The sequence below is a fragment of the Pan troglodytes genome, chromosome 4 (assembly GCF_028858775.2).
Source record: "Pan troglodytes isolate AG18354 chromosome 4, NHGRI_mPanTro3-v2.0_pri, whole genome shotgun sequence".
Classification (NCBI taxonomy): Eukaryota; Metazoa; Chordata; class Mammalia; order Primates; family Hominidae; genus Pan; species Pan troglodytes.
Genome location: NC_072402.2, coordinates 2,712,735 through 2,733,082, shown reverse-complemented (window position 1 = coordinate 2,733,082; position 20,348 = coordinate 2,712,735). Strand labels below are relative to the sequence as shown.

General features: G+C 44.2%; 1 long non-coding RNA gene across 6 annotated transcripts in view; it reads right to left on the bottom strand.

The window, feature by feature from the left end:
* The window catches only part of LOC104006320 (uncharacterized), a 147,200-nt gene that overhangs the window by 25,474 nt on the left and 101,378 nt on the right, over positions 1 to 20,348 (bottom strand). Inside the window, exons 1-2 of one of the 6 annotated variants that reach the window (XR_010157126.1) lie at positions 6,023 to 7,971; positions 5,164 to 5,280 (exon numbers count right to left, since the gene is read on the bottom strand). The exons of the other annotated variants lie outside the window; for them this stretch is intronic. This is a non-coding gene — a long non-coding RNA (uncharacterized LOC104006320). Of the gene's footprint in view, positions 1 to 5,163; positions 5,281 to 6,022; positions 7,972 to 20,348 lie in introns of those variants that run through there. 6 annotated transcript variants of the gene reach the window in all.

Here is a 20,348-nt window from a genome sequence, read left to right as displayed (position 1 = left end):
TCTGAAGGAACACGGAAGATCCATGCTGGCCGGCACTGAGCAGAAGGAAGTCTTCCTGAGTAATTTCACGAAGCCGCCACTGCCTCGATGATCAAACCTCACCGAGACAAGTGAAAGGTTGCTGGAGTTAATTATCTCTTTGAAACGTGGGTTTCTAGAACTCTGGTGTTTTCTGAATTTTCTAAAATCAGTGTATATTTCTTCCTTGCGTTTTTTTTTTTTTTTTCTTTAACTACTGTTTTAGACAGCAAAATGGTAGTGGGAGAGGCTTTTCCGGAATATGCAGGGGTGGAGAGTCATGGAAATGGCCCTGCACCCCACAGACAGCACCAGGAAGGGCGTTCTTTTATTTCCCGGTTTGTTTATAGTTACTCTGCATGCACGGGAGGCTGGCCCATGACTGGACGCTGATGTATCTTTAAGTCATTCCTCCAAAAGTGCCTTCATTGTGCTCCGGAGGAAGGCAGAGCTGGGAAACCCAGTTTCACACAGAGCCCAGTCTGAGGTGGTGGGCAAAGTAGCGGGTCTGCCCTTCCCTTGCTCACATCCTTCTAGTCTATTCTAAGGGGCCACTGGGCCTCTGCTCATGCAGCAATGGAATAGAAATTGGCTCCAGCTACAGCAACTACCCAGTCATTCGCTCCAGATACGCTGCCTGGTGCCAGGTGTGAGTCTTCACGCGCCCATCTCTGACACTGGCGTCTCACCTGCTTAATGACCTCATCCTAGGTGTGTCTTCAGGAGAGCGCCTGGCCAGTGAGAACCTAGGATCTGGGTCTGCACATCCTCCAAAGCCTGCCCGCCCGTATACTCAGCTTCCCTAGGCCGCCATGGTCTGTGTGAATGACACTCCCCTACAGGCAGCCCGACGCTGAGTGCTTTGGCCTCTCTGGGTAAACACACACGGAATTCTCCAATATTCAGCAGCTGCTTTGGGGCCTCCCATTAAGTTCAGGACTCCACAGGAACACCTTCCAGCATCATCTGATGTCGTCCTCATAGCAAGGCCATTAGCAAGGCTCATGGACATCAACACCTGCTCAAGGCCAGTATTGGTCAGGGGTGGATCTGACATCCAGGCCTTGTGTGTCCTGACTTGGCTGCATTAACTTCTCCAAAAATTGTATCGTCTGGCATTCTCGTGGTTCCAATTTGCTGTTCACTCTTTTTCTCCAAAACATCATGTCGCGGGATGAAAAATCCTTTGTCCATAGCATTTTAAACAGTCACTAAACGACTTCAAAGAGAATCTTTTAAATACATAATCTGTTTTCCTATGCCTAGTCTGACTGTCTAATGATACAATTTTTAAACAAGTAATGAAGTTTGGAGCAGCAGCAGTGACACAACGCAAACCGCTCGACCCGCAGTCCTGGGGATGGTGTGGAACAGGGGTGGATTCCATCTCTGTGAGCCTCAAAAGCCTCAATTCAGAAATGAGGAAGTGGGGCTAAATAAACCCTGGAGTTACTTCCAGAGCTAATTCTGTGACTTCACAAACACTTCTCACTGGTGATTTTAAAAGATGATTATTTCCGCCCAATTAATGACCTCAGAGACTGCACTAACACAAATTGCAGAACCATCTGGGTGTTATCGTGTTGTTGAGTTTCATACTGCAATATTAAAAGCACGTGACTTTTCTCAATGACCATTCCCAGCCTCTGTTTCTGGATTGATTCCTGCCAGTGTCTTTTATTTGTCTATTTCTGCAGTTTGGGAGAAATGCTTCATTTGTTAGAAGCCAAAAATAGAACTGAACCTGCTTCTCACCACAGGGTTCTGGGGAACAAGGTCGCTGGGATGTTATCGCGAGTTGTGTTATAATGAGGGTAATTCTGGTCAGGTTTAATTAGGCAAAGTTGCTGCTTGAAGAGGCTGGGTCCACACTTCATGTGGGCTGCAGCACAGGGGCTAGCAGGGACATCAAGGAGGTGGGGCATGCCATCAGCCACACCATCAGCCACCTCCTCTCTTTTAGATACCTCGTTGTCATTGAAAAGCAGGTGTCACGGGATGTGCCATCATGAAAACATTTGGTATTGGGAGTTTATTATCTAGACATGATGATGTGCCATGCACTAGTACAGCAGCTATTTTAAGCTCTTTGTTCCTTAACAGAGTCAGTTCTCAATTATCCATCACAAGAGAGGGTCAGTGGCGGGAGTGAACTCGATTGACAGGCAATTAAAACCATGCACATTTAGCTGTAAAATTAACAGCACAGGAAAACAGGAAAAGATACTTTGTAGGTTACTACATTACAAAGCATTTTAAATTGCATTCTTAAGTTGTTACAAAAACAACACATTTGATTGTTGACTTTTAAATCAAATAGTAAAAAAGCAACAGAGCTCTCACTCTGCACCCCAACCACACATTCCACATTTTAATTATTTCCATTATTAGTTCTTCTGGTTATTTTTACCTCCGTATCTCTTAATAATATGTTATAGCACTATTTATTGATTTATCAATTTTTGGTATTACCTATTGGCTGTCTACAGTGGGAGATTGCAGCTCATTTGTATTACTTCCCCCTCTCCACATTTGACCAATATACCTACTGTATTATTTTTGGTTCCCATGTTGATTACTTTTATCATATAATTGCAATTCTACTTCTTGTTTTGTTAACTATAGTGTGGATGGTTTCCTGCTTCACAAGATGAAATTGTTACATCCTCTGTATTTCCATTAATTCATCATCTCTCCCTTCCACCTGTTTCAATTCTTCCTCCAGATTCTCTCTATATTTTACTTTATATTGTCAAGTTTGATTGCATTTGCATTCTATCCCATAATCATAATTAACAATTCTCTGAATTCTGTCTATATTGGTTCTAAAACTTAGAAAGTCAATGAACCATATTTATATTATGGTCTTGGTATATTATTTGCTGCAAAGTGGAATCATATGCTATAATTGTATTTCCTTCCTTTTAGAGCTTTTTGGTTTTTCTGGAGTTTCTAATTGCCTTGTTTTTCTGCATTAGTTGTTTCTACCATGTTCTTTTTACCATGTTCTTAAGATTTGATATTTTAAAAGCACTATCAAGTCAATGAAATCACCCACCATTATTATTTTCTTCTTCCCAGGGACTTCCCTTTTGGAGAACTCTATTCTCCTGGACTTATTGCTCTGTACCCCTATTATCCTGGGACTTCAATTTCTCAATGTCCTGAGTTGTATCCCCTGTTTCTCAGATCCATATCTTCTTGATTTTCTCCATTATTTTGTTGCAGTACATCCTCATGTAATATCTTTAGAAAGGGTTGGGGCATGAATCTTTGCATATTCACAGTTTATTGATGCTATTTGCATAGTTAATAATAGTTTGACTTGTATCTAAGGCTGGGCTCTCCCAACAAATACCCTGGGACAAAGAAGTAAGTGCCAGCAGTTTGCATGGGAGGTACTCTGAAGAATCTCTTGTAGGTGAGTGCAAAAGTGAGGAAAAGAAAGCAAACCAATATGATGTGCCTCAAAGTGAAGGTTACCACTATGAGCAGCAGGACCTCTGGCAGACTGTGTGATAGGCATGTTCTCCAAGTCATCTCATTCAAGCTGGGAGGAAACCAGAGTAATCGGCGAAACCCCCATTCCCTGTGTGAGGGCTACTCCCAGAAGTGTTGACTGCCTGAATTGTCTCAACTGCACAGGTTGCCTCCTTTGGCAGAGAAAGCCCTTCCGCAATGATGTGCAAGGGTCATGGTAGGATGCAGTCACCCTCTCAGGCCAGGCCTTGCAGAGCACACCATGGGCATCTGCCTCCAGTGCGTAGAATTCTAGACAGGAAGTCACTTTCTTTTGAAAGTCTGAAGCCCATAATCACTGTGTTTTGGGATAAACCCCCTGTTTCTTGATTATCTAAAAGATGCTCTTATTTAAAAGATACAATATCTCCTTGAATTTTCTCTGAGAATATTAGAGATGGTCCAATGTTTTCTTTTGTTCCCCAAACTGTCTGTTTCCTTCAGAGCCAGGTTTCTCTATTTTGTGGATTACTGTACACATGGGTAGTGCTTCTTAGACAGTGGCTTCACACGGGAATGAGCAGGCTGAAAAGCAGCATTACCAGGGGAAACCCCCAGTGACAGCATCCGCAGGGTTCCACTGAAGGACCAACCTCCACACAGGTGAGTTCTGGCTCCCATTCTCCCCCAGACACCTCCCTTAATTTTCTGGAAGGATGGGTTTGGGGGAGAAAATTCCTATTAGAACATCAAGCAAGGTAGCAAGAGGCAATTGAACATATAGGTCTGGATTTGGGGAGAGAGGTCTGAGCTAGAGACATAAACGTCTGGGTCATTGGCTTATGGATGTTACTTAAGCCACAAACCTGAATGAGATCTGACAGACAGAGAGGACACCCAAAGAAGAGAAGTCCAAGACCCGAGATTTGAGGACTAAAGAGAAATCCGTGAAACTGGAGAGCTGGGAGGTGGCGGGAGGCGGGTGTTAGTTAACAGACATTTACTGTCTCAGTGCTCGAATGCCAACATCCACGCTGAAGGTGTCAGCAGGGTTTGTCCCTCCTGAGGCCGTGAAGGAGAATCTGTTGCACATCCCTCTCTTAGTGTCTAGTGGTTTGCCAGCAGTTTTGGGGATTCCTTACCTTGCAGACACATGCTCCAATCCCTTCGTTACACAGCCACCTTCCCCCCATGTCTCTTCACATCACCTTCTCTGTGTGCATGTCTGTCTCTGTGTCCACATTTCCCCCTTTTGTGAGGCCTCCAGTTACAATGGACTGGGGCCCACCTTAGTGACCTCAATAAGGCCACTCTCGAGGTGCTGCAGGTAAGGATTTTAACATACCCTCTTGGGGGGGTGTCCTCTTAGCTCATTTCCTCCCATCCAGGTCTCAGGATGGACACCCCGTGCCCTCCAGCTTCTCTGTACAATGTCCCCCGGGACTGCCCCAGTGCAGAGGCGGTCGCTGCGCACCCACATCCATCACCAGTCCCCTCTCACTCATGTGCTTTCCGAAGGTCATATTTAGTTTTTCAAAAATGTGCTCATGGCAGGCATATTTCTATTGTAAATATGCATGTTAATTAAATGTTATACAATCTGACAAATGTGAAGGCAGGGTTATTTTTTCATGGAAACCAAGTCAAGTGCTTGGGAAACATCTGCTAGTAAGAAAAGTGACTCACCACAGTTACTGTGAAATTAAGATTGGATACAATCACCATAAAAGATTGGGAAAATCTCTCAGAAATGTAGAAGGAGTCTTCACTCAGATTGTGTTGTAAGCATTGTATGTTCTTGACCTGTTTGAAAGAAACCCAACATGTAAATTGAGGTCAATATACTATGCATATGGTTTACAAAGAAAAAAAAAGAAAAGAAAAATATATCTGCTCAACTCCAGTCAATAACTTATGCTCAAAGAAAAGACTTGGTCTCCACATCAAAACATTGGCTGGTTAGTGCCATGTATTTGTTTAAAATGGAAAGGAAACATTTCAGGTATTTATTACTGGTTTTATAATTCTGCTTCTTGGCTGTATTACAAAAATATGGATCCTACATTAACATCACATTTCCCAGTTGAGGCTCAGAGTCCTTAAATATTGTACGTGTTGTAGGTAGCTGAGGCAGGGTTGAACACAAGCAGTGGAATTGCAGAGCATCCTCGGAGCTTGTCCCTCCAGTACAAGCAGCAGATCGACTCACGGAGGGGCCCAAAACTGACCCAGAGAGGTCCTAGGAGTCACAGTCTATTCAACACAATCTATTGGCATGGTTAAATGTTAACCTATGGGTTTCAATCTTTCTCTAACTTTGTTTCAATTTCTTTTTCAACCTCCATGCTTGGTTTTCCTATTCTAGCTTTCCCATATTTCAAATTTTTAGGCTGGGTGTGGTGGCTCACACCTGTAATCCCAGCACTTTGGGAGGCTGAGGCGGGAAGATCACTTGAGGTCAGGAGTTCAAGACCAACCTGGGCAACATGGTAAAACCCCGTCTCTACTAAAAATACAAAAATTAGCCAGGCATGGTGGTGCACACCTGTAATCCCAGCTACTTGTGAGGCTGAGGCAGAAGAACCCCTTGAACCTGGAAGGTGGAGGTTGCAGAGAGCTGAGATCACACCGCTGCACTCCAGCCTGGGCGACAGAGCGAGTTTCTATCTCAAAAAAAAAAAAAAATCAAATTTGTATATAATCACAGAGGAAAACCCAGCCATTGTGGACAGGAGAAGACTGAACACTGTACCCATGCCCTCACCTGTCCACGGAGCTGGCAACAGACAGAGTGGAGAACCCACCTGTGCCTGGGATCCTTCCAGACCCAGTGGACTCGACAAATTCAAGAGCGAGTGAGATGGAGAAAGTCCCTCCCCCTCAGGACCATCAACAAACACGGATGAAGCTCCTGCTCTATCTGTAAGATATTATGCTACCAAGTGGGGGTGCATAGATGGGTAGGGAAGGATACTGCATCAGCGGGACCCAAGCCAGGCGCCGGGCTCCTCCCATGTGCACATTTCCTCATTCAGTGCTCACAGCCAGCTCTAGGGACAGGCGCCAGCTCTAGGGGACAGTGTGATCCCCAGCTCTCAGGTGAAGAAGCTCAAGAAATGTCGAGGGAGTTGAGACATTCGCGCGGTTACAGCAGAGACAACCCTCCATGCCCGCCATCCTGAGCATCCAACAAGGACTTAAACTTGTGATCTCACAAGAGCCTTTGTCTGTGGAATTGTATTTCCGTGGATGCCTATTTTCTGTTTCAGGGCTTAGAAGTCTCACTGCACTGCCTATATTTACACACATAGGCAGCAGAACACCCAGCAAGCAGATCTATGAACTCTGACATACTTTGAAACTGGGCTGCTCCGTTGAATCAGCTGAGAACATTTGCCTGTCTTCCTACCTCTGAAGGTGACCTCTTGGCCAACGTTTCAGCACAAGCAACCCAGCTGTGGCCAGTCCCCCAGCCATGATTTTCATGATCCCCTTTTGAAATCTGGCCGTGCCAAAGTGTTAACCTCAGGCTGTAACTCTGTGATTGATTCGGCTGATTTTCAGGGGCTCCTGCACTTAAAGAGGCACAGTTGGCACCATCAGCTGGCAGGGACCTTTACATCCTGGCCCTGAGCGCGTCCTGGGAAAGGCCACCATGGCTCGGGAGCCCTCTGGGTGCAGAGTGATCCTGGGAGCTGCCTGTCTGGGTGAAGACGAGGGCGTGCGTTGTCTAGAATGCTTAATGAACTGCAGCCTTAAAACAGTCTCGTGATAATATTGTCAGGACACAAGTACAGTAGGTGGGCAAATTGCTTCTTGGGGAAAGACCTTTATTATTTTCTGAAATTATGAAAGAAGAAGATATCTTTAGAAATTTGGAACATATAAAATAATACACCTTTTAAAATTACCCATTAAACCTCCTCACCAAGGGATTGCTACTACCATCTCATCTGATTTTCCTTCCAGGATAGACACATATAATGTCTATTTAAATATATGTTGAATACACATAAAATATTTTGTATATAATATATATTAATACACGATTTTCGTAAATTCACAAGTGTTCCGTTTTTGTAGCTTTTCATCTCGCCTTTCTCACTTAGCACCGCAGTGCTCGGCTCTGTCTACGTCTCTGAAACGCTGCCGACTTATAGCCTGGGTCACTACATTTAGTTTATCACCTCTGCTCTTACAAAAGTGGGTTGTTCCCAGCTTTTCCCTTATTGTAAATTATACTGTGATGACAGTTACATAAATGTGACTTTCTGGTTTCCTTGTGATACTTTTCTTTTTCTAGACGGGGAATTATTGGGTCAAAGCAACGGAAGAGAGTGTTCATGATGAGCGTGGCCAAATTGCTTTCCACGGACACAGAGCTGACCGACACCTCCACCAGCCACCCACGGACAGGCTGTGCCGCTGCACCGTCACCAACACTAAGCGCGAAAGTGGACGTGCCGATTTGGTGCGTGAAAACTGGTGTTTTCATTTTTTTATTTTATTAATTTGTGCATCTTGGCTCACCCTGAGGCTCCACACGTTCCTAAAGTGTACCGGGTGTTCCAAATTTCCTTTCTTGCTTTGACTGTTTATATCCCTTCTATTTGGTTTTCACGTTTTTCTTAAAAATTTCTATGAAAATAATTGGCAATTAATGTTCCAGCCCTTGCATGAATTTTTAAGTGGTATCAATTAAAGAGAAAAAAATATTTGACTGTGTGCTTTCCCAAAGCATCAGACCTTGCATTTCACAGGGACGTATAAAAGGTCAATACTACCTCAAAGTCAGACTTCAATCTGGAGGGACTGCTACCAGAAGGAACAAGGCTTTAGCTATGCTCCACTGTTTGAAATGAGCTAAAATTTTGACTTCTTAAAATGTCAACCTCATAAATTCACTCTGCCAGACAAAATCAGGCACGTTCATTGTTCAACAGACATTCCCTTAGCTACTATGACGGTTTGGACCTTGTCCTTAAATAGCCTGAAATTTAGATGCAAAGATGAAATTTGAAATCCTTTATCTTTTGCCCTCTTTCAATCCCGTTTAATCCATTCTTTCCAAATTCAGTCATTTTGGGTTAAAACATATAAAGCACTTACAATGTTAGTGCAGATGAGATCTAGAATCCTGTTGTAGTTTCTGGTGGTTGATTTAATCGATGCTCAGAATAGCTCTTTCACACTAAAATGACTATGTCTGCGTCCCCTGCCTTGAGATGCCTGCCCCGTCCTGAGTGCCTTCCCAGATGCTGAGCCTCCTTCAGACTTGGGCAAGAAGGAGATGGGTGTCGGAGATAAAACAGGAGCAGCTCTGGGAGTCCATTGGAGATAATGGGGGTTCATTTCTGGCAACAGAACAGGATTGAAGAGACCTGAGCCCCATGTATCCTAACTTGAGGCCACAAGGGCTGACCCCTCCCCTCTGTTACGGCAGAGCCCATCAAGCCCCCCTTCTCCAAGGGGCAAGTAGAATCTGCCCACACGCCGAGGCTCTAGGGTAAGCATACCTAGCCCGATGGCTTCGCTCAGCTACAGGAAAGCTAGTCACCTTAAGCCTCAATTCCCTGATCTGTAAAATGTAAACAACAGTAGAGCCATATTGTGATGTACGAAGGACTGTCTGTAGCTTAGCGCGCAGTACAGAACAGGCCCCGGTAAAGGCCGTCTGCATCTACTCGGCGCCTCTCCATGGGGCTACGGCAAGGCTTGCTGCCCACGAGCAGAATGGAGGGTGCCGAGGTCTCCTAGAGACAAATCTGTTCTGACTATAACAGCCAGAAAGTTAACCAGGTCCGAATTGAGGTCCTGTTTTGTCAGAACACCGTGGGGCCCCCCAATATCCCCTTTCTGGGTGTGGGCTTGGGGAAATGGGTACAAGACATACGGGGCTTTGGAAAGGGCTGCAGGGAAAGCCCGTCTCACAAACCCAGGCTTGTGGGGATGGGCCAGGGAGGGACCTCGGAAGCTATAAGCTGCCCCCTAAGGCAGGGCACCACTAACAGCGATCAAGGCAGGTGTAAACTTCACAAGAGAGGCTTCCTAAGTGACAAATTGTGGGCTGGGGCATGCCGGGTGGAAGCAGGCCCGTCACTCTGCCAGGCAGAAAACAAAGGCCTGTGCCACAGCCTCCTGGAGGGCCCTCGGGAGGCTGTAACCCCTTCACACCTTATTGCTGGGAAGTGACTTTGCGATTTGACACATTAAAAACAAGTTGAGGCGAGGCTCCTCTCCAGTGAGTTGGAACCTCCGAGTGACAGGCCTCCCTTCCCAGCTCGGGCCCCTCCTGCTGGCGCTGGCTCAGACAGGAGCCTTCCAGAAGGAAGGGGGTGGGGAGGCAGGTGCCAGCTCCCGAGCTGCGTGTTCCTAAGCTCCCTGCACTGTGGGAAGGGACTGGGGAAGGTGTTTAAATGAAGCACTTGATGTTCCTCAAATAATAATGGTAATAATAACGCAGCCTTTCTACTCTGGATTCTCATTCATCCTGGGGACCAGCAGGGGACCAGCCCCCTTCCATCCCCCCAGCCCAAACCTCTGTCCAGCCCCTCTTTGGCTCCTGCCCAGCCCTGCTCAGCTCTGCCCAGGCCCCGCCCTGCCCAAATCCCTGCCAAACCCCTGTCCAGCTCAGCCTAGCCTTGCCAAGCCCCTGCCCAGCCCTGCCCTGCCCAGCCCAAACCCCTGTCCAGCCCCTGCCCAACCGTGCTCAAGCCCCTGTCCAGCACAGCCCAGCCCAGCCCCTGCCCAGCCCCTGCCCGGCCCCTGTCTGCCAGGAGTGCAGCACCGGCTGGAGCCAGCGTGTACACGAGTGGCCAGCAGAGGGCGCACTGCCTGGGCGCCGCCGTCCGCTGCCTGCCGCCTGCCCTGGCTTGACCCAGACTCGGGTCAGATGCTGACCCTGACCCGGCCCGGCCCGCGGAGAGAAGAGCACTGCGCCTGCGCGGCATCGGGGCCGGGCTGGAGGGACGCTGGCGGCGGAGGTGCGGCCCCGGGCGGGCGCGGCGATCGATGCCCAAGTCAAACGCGTTTGTGCCACCTGTTGGCTCCGGGCCCGCACTGCACGCGCCGGGAGGTGGCTGCGCGGCGGCCGTCGCGGGCCGTGGTCCCCACCGGACCTCCCAGGGGCGGTACCTGGAGGGAGGGTGCAGAGGGGTTCGGGGCAGCCTCGCCAGGGAGAGGGAGACGCCTGCACCGCGGAACAGGCTGCGGGGCCGCCTCGATCAAGTGCCATCCCATAGTGAAGAGAAGGTTCCAAACGGCAAAGATGATGACTCGTCTGTAAAGAGGAAACGCCTGGGCAAATGCTGCTTTTCAACAGTGCAGTATTTTAACTTATTTTTAATCTAATATTGTGAAAAATCTAATAAATTGATTCGTTTTGGGGATATTTTCCAAATTGAAAATTTGACTAATGCGCATTATTTTCACTAGGAAAAAAGTTACTGTTATAAACGTGTCTCATTTTTCTACAAATATTTTTACTTTCTTTTTAGTGAGTGCATCTTTTAAAATACATGTACACTACCAGACATATGTTTAAGCCACATGAGTCGGAAATAAACATAAAGAAATATTTGGGGTTTAGATTTACAAACAGTATCTTTGACCGGGCGCGGTGGCTCACGCCTGTAATCCCAGCACTTTGGGAGGCCGCGGCCGCGGCGGGCGGATCACTTGAGGTCAGGAGTTCGAGACCGGCCTGGCCAACACGGTGAAACCCCATCTCTACTAAAATACAAAAATTAGCCAGGCGTCGTGGTGAGCGCCTGTAATCACAGCTACTCTGGAGGCTGAGGCAGGAGAATCGCTTGAACCCGGGAGGGGGAGGTTGCAGTGAGCAGAGATTGCACCATTACACTCAAGCCTGAGAGAGCGAGACTCCATCTCAAAAAGAGACGAGAGATGGGAGATGGGAGAGGGGAGAGGGGAGGGGAGAGGAGGAAGATTTACAAACAATATTTTTATAACCAATTTGACCAGATGTCATATTTTCCACAGATATTTTGGCTTGTTTGGTACATGTTTGTGGGCACACAGAATTTGGTCTCATCTGGGCCTCGTGAATACCTGGAAAGGTGACTGGGAAAGATGAGGCTGTGTTCACACGTTAGTGCATACATTCCAATCAAAAGAGAAAGCCGGGCTCTTGAGAGAATGTACTGAAATAAGCTGGGTATTAACTGTTCCCATATCACAGCTATGTCATATGTGATCTGTGTAACTCGGGGGTTTTGGCATTCGTTTCTTCAGGAAACAAATACTTTACCATGAATTGTAAGCACCACAAAAAAAAAACATGAAAAAGGCTCTACTTATAGCTGTTGACACCCTAATAATAGAAATGAAAGGCATATGCTTTTAAATGTGTAAATACAAAAAAAGGAGGCAGAGCTTGACGCTAAAGTGCACCCTTCACTGCCAGGGAAAATCAGCTTTGTCCTGATTCGCCCCTCTCTTCTGCTTAGCCTCAGCGTGAACCATTTCCTTACCTTGCCATTAGTAAATAAAGAGGATTTGCGTTGCAAAGGGTCAGCTATTTTACCATGGTCAGCAAATATTATCCAGTCCTTCTTGCTTACTGGTATACATTTTGTTTACACAACATTATATGCATAAGTTAAATATATTTAGCCCTTTCCTTTAATATGAAATGTGTTTCAATTATAACTTACAATAATCTAGCAAGGGAGACTGCATAAATGTGAGGAGTGGAGAAAAGCAAGAGGAATTCTGCTGTTTGTGTGTATATATAAAATACACATAAAATGCACACATGTATACATATATATTGTGTATATGTATATATTATAACTAGGGCTGTTAGAAGAATATATATTCTATTAATATATCTTACACATTTATAAATAATAATATGTATATAAAATGAAGGTATAAGAAGAGTAGCCAGTGTTGGACTGAATGAGATAGAGAGTAAGGAAATGGAAACATTCGTTTTTTATTAACAGGACCTCCACATGGGATCCAAATTCAGCGACTTAAGTAGATCCTAAAGATTATATCAGGTTTTGAATATCAGGAATAATAAATAAATATGGCATTTTTAACAGCAACTCCTGCCCCGCTAACAGATGAAGGGGATAAGGCATTCCCTAGCCATCCTAACAGAGCAACTCTCATTAGTAGTAGCTAATATTATTATTGCATGAAAAGGCAGTTTCCTAGAACAGTGTGGGGAGAGCAGATGAAAATTTCATCCTATAGCCTGGGGTTTTTAATATTAGGAATAGAGATTTTTTTTAAAAACAGCATGTTTCTGGGCAGATGGAATGCAAGATGACCATGCCAAGTGAACCATCCAAGGCGCCCTGGCTTAGGGGGTTTGTTTTGTTTTGTTTTGTTGTTTCATAGCACTATGGATAGCAACACTGCAACGCAAGGGAAGGACAGATTAAGATTTTCGCTTACCCAAAGGCAAATAGAGAAGCTCCTTTCTCTACCACAGCCCAAAAATTGTGCAAAGAAAGAGCGTTATTCTTTAGGGAAGGCTCTAACAAATTAAATGGTGTAAGAAGATATAGTATCTGCTGGGCGCAGTGGCTCACGCCTGTAATCCCAACACTTTGGGAGGCTGAGGCGAGGGATCATGAGGTCAGGAGTTCGAGACCAGCCTGACCAACATGGTGAAACCCTGTCTCTATTAAAAATACAAAAATTAGCCAGGTGTGGTGGCACATGCCTGTAATCCCAGCTACTCAGGAGGCAGAGGCAGGAAAATCACTTGAACTCGGGAGGCGGAGGTTGCAGTGAGCCAAGATCGCACCACTGCACTCCAGCCTGGGCAACAGAGCGAGACTCCATCAAAAAAATAAATAAATGAAAAGATATAATACAGTCCCTTTTCCCATTATTCATTCATTGTTTATTGAAAGTTTCAGGCACCGTACTGGGCACCAGAAGAATAAAGATGACAATGACATGGACAGTGATGGAAATGAATGTGCGAACTGAGGAGAGAGAAACTGGTAGAGGGACATTGATCAAGTATAGTGGAACAGAAGGTGGGGGCAAGATGAAACATCACAAACAACCTCTTAGAACATTTTTCAAGAACTTTCAAACATATACATTAATTCTTCAGCAAGTGTTTATCAAATGTTTAATATTTACTGAAAACGGTTCTAGGAGCTGAGATCACAACTGCTGCAGGGAAAGTAAAGGGTGTAACCTCCAAGAAATTAGAATTTGGTGGGGAAACTGACACTATCACCCAGTCACACAAATAAATGTAAAATTCTACCTGTGCACCTCAGTTACCCAGTGGAGTAATTTATAGCACGGGGAAAATCATGGCAGATTTCACCTGCTAGAGGAGGTCAGAGAAACCTATCCTCAGAAAAGCACCACGGAGCTGAGCTGTATAGATAAGTAGGCATGATGAATTAAAGATGACCACAAATTATATCGAGAGTTGTGATCTACTCTCCCTTTGATTTGAAGCTAGTACTAAGGTCTCACTATAACCAAAAATATGTGGGAGAGGTAAGATGACACGCCTTCCAAGGCTAGGCGAGAAAAGGCTGCAGCTCTTGCCTTGGTCTCCAGGTTCACCTGCTCCCAGATGCTTCCACTGAGGTTACTCTTTTTTAGAACTCGGCCATGGTGTTGTGAGTCTCCCAAGCCACATGGAGCCACCCACAGTGCAAGCACTCTGTGGGACAGACAACCTCATCTCCCAGACAGCAGACAGCACAAACTCAGCTGTGAATGAGCCCCTTGAATATCCAGCCCACCAGAGTTTTAAATGACTGCAGCCCAGCCTGCATCTGACTGCAGCCTCCAAAGCAACTCCCACTGAGAAGCACTCAGCCTAGTCCCTCCAGCAATGCTGGCCTACAGAATCTGCAGCCATAATAAATAGTTGTTTGTCTGTGTCACTAAATATTGAAATGAATTGTTACATATTCATAGGGAACTAGAACAGAATGTGGTACCTAGACGTGGAATGCTGGCAAAATCATACCTAAAACCTGCAACATTGATTTTGAGCCCAGCAGCCAGTCACTGAATGTCCTCATTGAATGTCCTCAATGTGGTGGTTGGAAGGGCTTGAATGGAAGTGAGAAAAATGCTATTGGAGGCTGGAGGTAAGAAACTCTTGTTATACAGAGACAGAAACTCGACAACACTGTGTGTTGTAGTGACACAGGACATGGGAGTACAGCTAACCATGATCTCAATGAGGACACTGCTAGGCAGAATATTCATAGCACTACCTGCCTTCTTCTTGCTGCTTGTAATAAAATGTGGAAGGAGAAAGATAAACTGAAGACCATCTATTTAGTTTTTGAGTAGAGTGTGGATGAAACGACAAGTCAAGAATATTTTTTCCAATGAGAAAAATGCTTGTGAATGAAGGGATGACCTCAGAGCTAAGATCAAATTAAGGTCACTTCCAGTAAACTAGAGCTTCACAGAATTCAGGGCATGGTGGTAAGAACCCTCAATAAGATATCAGAAAGGTTCAGGGTACTGTATCCCATACACTCTCCATTAAGCGAAATTCCCGCTGCTTATTTCAGGGCATGTCTGATAGATCCTCTCAGCTACACAACAGTCTAGCTTTAAAGACCTTCAAGGGCATTGTCCCTGTGGTAGCCTCACAGAAGGTCTAAGGGTAGAGAAGGATTTATCTTGAGAAGATTTGTGAATATGGCTTTTGCGTAATGGAATGAATTATAAATTGATACATAAAAATTCATGTAGTTTTTAAAGGAATTAATATACTTAACTGAAGAAGACAGAGGTTGTCAAAATGAAAAGAGGCCTTTGGAGTCCCCCAAATGTCTGGTCAGGAAGCAGACCTAGAAAGCTACACAGCTGCAACCGCAGTCCACTTCTTATAGAAAAGGCAGAGCCAGGAGCCCAGACAGGAGAGCCAGGAGCCTTGGAGACTCATTCCCAAGGAGCAGGACTGGGCCCTCACTGAAGGGGCAAACACCTGAGCCTGGCAAGATTTCGGAAATGCTATGAACCCGTGGCTGCTGTTGTCCATCATCGTCCTCTTTTTGAATGGACGTGTTTATTGCAGTCTTCCTCAGTGTCACTGTTGCACGTTGGGTGTGAGGGAAGAGATCTACCTAGATCAGAGACCTATGGACTGAGACAAGTGCACTTGAAATGTGGGTTCTGAACTGGGGGCCCTGGGGGGAAATGGAAAAACAATCACTAAACAACTAGTCATGGAAAGGTGACGTTGAGAGACATGATCCTGAAAACTAAATTGTAAAACCACACTAAGGGGAAAATGTCATAAAAGAGAAAGTCAGCAAATGAGAGAATTCACTCCCAAGGAAATGGAAATGATAAAGCAATCTAAAGAGAACTTTAAAATTAGTATGTTTAATACCAAAAAGAAAAAAAAATAGGAGGAGGAGGAGAAGGAAGAAAAAGAGTAGAAAACATAGCAGAAAGTTTATAACACAAAAAGGGCCACCATAAATCAAGGACATCTGGATTTAAAAACAACTAGCTTAAAATGCTGAAAGGGAAAACATAAGTAGCTCACTGGATAAGCAAATTTGAAAAGAGAAAAGAGAGAGAATTTAGCATAAGCATATTAGAAATTTAGAAATTTCTAAATTTAGAGAGAATTTAGTGTAAGTACTTAGAAATTTTCTGTGAAAGGAAGAAAAATGGGATAGAAAAAGAGATGTAGGCATACGGTGGATCTAAGAATCATTCCTTCATACCACCACTACAGGACAGATGGGAGCATGATGGGAAAGATACAACCAGGAGCGATGGGCTGAATATTCCAGAACAAAAAGATGTCATCCACAGTGTGAGGCTCCTGAATAAATGAGGGTGGGATCCAAAATTAGGTGTAGAGACCGTGCTTCTCCAGGGAAGGGATGGCTCCTCTGTGGTAACGTGCAAAGCAGTGGGTGGTGCAATTGTCTGGTGTTAAGGATGGGGCTCTCAGCGGGGGCCTCTGTAATCTCTAGCAGCAGGAGATGCATGAATGCTGTGGGGAGGTTTGAAGAGTGTGAAAGCTAGAAACAGCCATTGCTGTAAGGGGAGCGAGGGGTCACGAGGACAGGGTGGCAGGCATTTTGGGAAATACACGTGACACATGAAATGCACGATGTTTGCTAAAGGGACCATATACTACTTTTGTTTTGATGTAAACAGTAAGAATTGTTAGATCTTCACTGGTTACCTTCGTATCAGTGCCTGGCAATCATTTTGCTATCAGACAGCAAGGATAAAGCACAACCCAAAACACGTTTGTGAAGAGCCCTTTTTAGAAATCAATAATGCCATTCATTTTGCTTTCACTAATGAAAGGGCAGCAAACCACAAAAATAAGGGGAGGGAAGGAGATGTGACCCTCACAGGGGAGGCATCTGGAAACAAAACTGCAAAAGGCGTCATCATGTTCACTCACAACCCTTCTCTCATTTGGGAAACTGTACAATAAGGCAGGAAACAAGGCAAGTGCCCGATACTAGGGGTCCCATCTGGCAACGATTACAGAGCGCAAAGAACACAGGCCCAACCTTCTCCTCTTCCCAAAAAGGGGCTGCATCTCAGCGGTGAGGTGGCTCTCCCAGGGCCACAAACTGCCACCTGCAGAGCAAGTCTCCTGCCCCGATGCCGGGGGCTCAGGCATATGTTTCCAAAGCCCTTACTCACTGCCCACCAGGCTTCTCCAGGGCTGGGACACAAGCGCTGAGGCCTGTCACCCCAACCCCAGCCCCACGAGAGGAGAGATTCACAGACACCACCATCACAGATGCAGACACCAACGAGCTGGTGGCCCTGGCCTCAGGGTCTCTCCACAGGGCACCAGCCATGCTGGGAGCTGCACTGGCCGTGTGCTGCCTCAGGTGTGAACCACCATCAGACCTCTTATCAATGCAGCAATGGTTTTCTGAAGACACATGTACGGGACTTTTCCCAAAACTTTTCTTGTACTTTTCTTCTCCTATTCATGATATTTTATCCCATCCTTCATGACAGGCCATAGAGCTAAGCTAAGACATGCTGGTTAAATGTGCTGTGGCATCTTGGACAGAATCTTGAAACAGAAGAAAGACAGTAAATAAGAAAATCTGAATAAAATATGGACTTGAATTAATAATAATGTGTCACTATTAGTTCATTGAGTATAACAGGTGTATTGTTCTAATAGAAAATAGGACTCAATATACTGCTGCCATAGTTTTTCTATAAATCGAAAGTGTTCTAAAGAGTAGTTTATTTTAAAAACAATAATAACCAGTTATGGTACTATACACAAAGCAACAGCTCGGAAGCAGAGATGGGACCTTCTTGGGAAAGCAATTAGACAAAACTTATCTGAATTCTTGGTTATATTTCTGTCTTTCCAACAACAACAAAAAAATTCATTTTTTAGTTATCTAGTCTAAGAAATGTTCAGAAGCCCAGAAAACTTTTATGGACAAAGGCGCTATTGAAACAAAATTTATAGTAGTAAAAAAATGCAAAAAGTAGGAGATTGTGATGGATCCATAAGTGGGAACAGAATGCTATGAATCAGGCATAAGATGAATCTGAAAGACAGAAGAAAACATTGACCATATGATCACAGTACCTTAAGGAAATGCATTAGCATAGTGGCAGCAGTTACCTTTGGACAGTGAGGGACAGTAAGGCAGGTTTTCAGTTTCATCTTTGTTTCTAAATGTTTTATATTGTGGAGATATTACTTCTGAAATAAGGGAAACATACACATATAGGAAAAGAATTGGTTTCAAATGAAAACATTAACACTTGTTTTTCTATCTCTAAATATTAAAAATAACAATAAAAGGTTTGTTTTCTACAATTTTAAAAATTCAGATGCAAAATCAATAAGAAGATCATTATTTTTACATAAGCTTCTGTTTTAAAAACAGTTTTTCCTACAACTCTGTATGACAATGGAAAGAGGGCCAAGGCTCTATTGCTGAATAATCTGAACCGGAATGACCCTCCTGGTGCAAACTAGAGACTTCAGATTGTACCCTGATGCGATGAACAGTTGATTCAGCTCCCTCAGTTCTCCACCTGTAGATCTGGAGAATGTACTTGTGCATAACTTTGCATGCAACAATAAATTATGCATCCAGCACTCAGATGATTAAGTGACAGGAGTGTGTCACCTGTAGGCAGAGCCAGCAGTCACAAAGCACACAGTAGCAGCTCTTTTGAGCAGGAACGTTCTCAGGAACACTGAGGTCATCCTGTGTCTAGAATATGCCATGAGATTCTTCGCACGTGCCTTGAGACTGCTGGAGATGAACGATAAGAACTTCGGCTTGATGACTTGTTTCCAGGGCAACCCTTCTAGTCATGCCACATTCTCCAAGAAATGAGAGTGAAAACTGAAGAGTTTTGAGACGCCAACATAACTGTGCATACTCTGTGTCTTGGTTTTTTAAAACATTGCACCACATTTCCAGAAGTCTTGAATAAAATTGGACTCCCCAGAGAAATATTGTCAAAAAGTTATAAAATGCTTCTGAGTAAACAATAATGCATCAGTGTTTCTGCCCAACGCTCTACTCTGGTGCCAATACTAACCAAGAAATACTAACACATATTTTTTAACTGAAATTTTATTCTAAGTTGGTGGGTTTCCTAGAATGGTGAAGGAAGACACTTAATAAATTTCCTTCCAAAACAATAACAAAACTGGACAAAATTGTCAAATACAATATTGCAGAACTCTGGAAATCAAATAGAAGCATTTCAATAATTGCGAAGCATGTATCGCACACACACACACACAAAATCGACTAAACCTCAGGTAAAAGCATTGTAAACTGGTGTTTTCATAGAAGCTGTTTTTGCTCTGCCCACCCCAGATTCAACCATGTGGTGGTCCTCCCTAGGCTGGGCAGGCAGTGCAAACTGGCAACTTGGCTGCCAGAGGGGGCTGACTGGATATGATGTGGGGTGTGGTGTTTAATAGAATAGCAATCTCTGTGGCAAAAATGTATATATATATATATACCCAAAGGCAAACATTGCAGCAAGCTATGTTAACTGACTGGCTTTAAAATGCATTACCCAACCCACACGTGGATTTATTGGCAAAAGGCAGAAGCTTTATTAGCTCAAGATGTTTTAGCACAACATTGTATGACTAAGCTAGGCTGACCACAAGTGGTCCCTGCAAAACTAGGCTTAAATATAAATGCAAGAATAAAAAGTGGGTGGGGGGAACCGAACAGAGATATGAGTGATCACACACTGCAGGAGAAAAGGAATTTACAAAATTAGTCCAGGCAAGTCACTGAACACACAATAAGCAAAACTTGCAACCACAACCCCGCAGGGAAAGGGAGCTGTGATCTGGAGTTGCTATAATATATGACCTAAAATGTCAAGGCTTAAAGAAACATTGTAAGACACGCAATGAAACAGGACAGTGTGATTCTCACATAAGAAAAAACAGTCAATAGAAACTCTCTGAGAAGACCCAGATGTTGAACCTGGCAGACAAAAACCTAAAAAAAAAACTATTATAAATATGTTCAAAACATTGAGAAAACCACGTTTAAAGAATTTTTTTAAATATAGTGATAATGACTCATCAATCCGAGAATATCAAAGAGATAGAAATTATTTTTTAATCCAGTAGACTTTTTGTAGTTAATAAGCACAATAATAAAAATGAAAAATCAAACAAAAAAAGATGTGGACTGACCAAATAAGAAATCAGTGAACGTGAAGACAAATTGAAATAAAGTGTTTAATTTGGAAAAGCAAGAGAGAAAGAGTAAATAAAAATAAACAGAGCCTTAGAGACCCACTGAACACCAAGAAGTATCAAATTTATGTTTAACGGGAATATCAGAAAAGCTAGAGATCATGTGGCAAAAGGATATTTGAAGAAA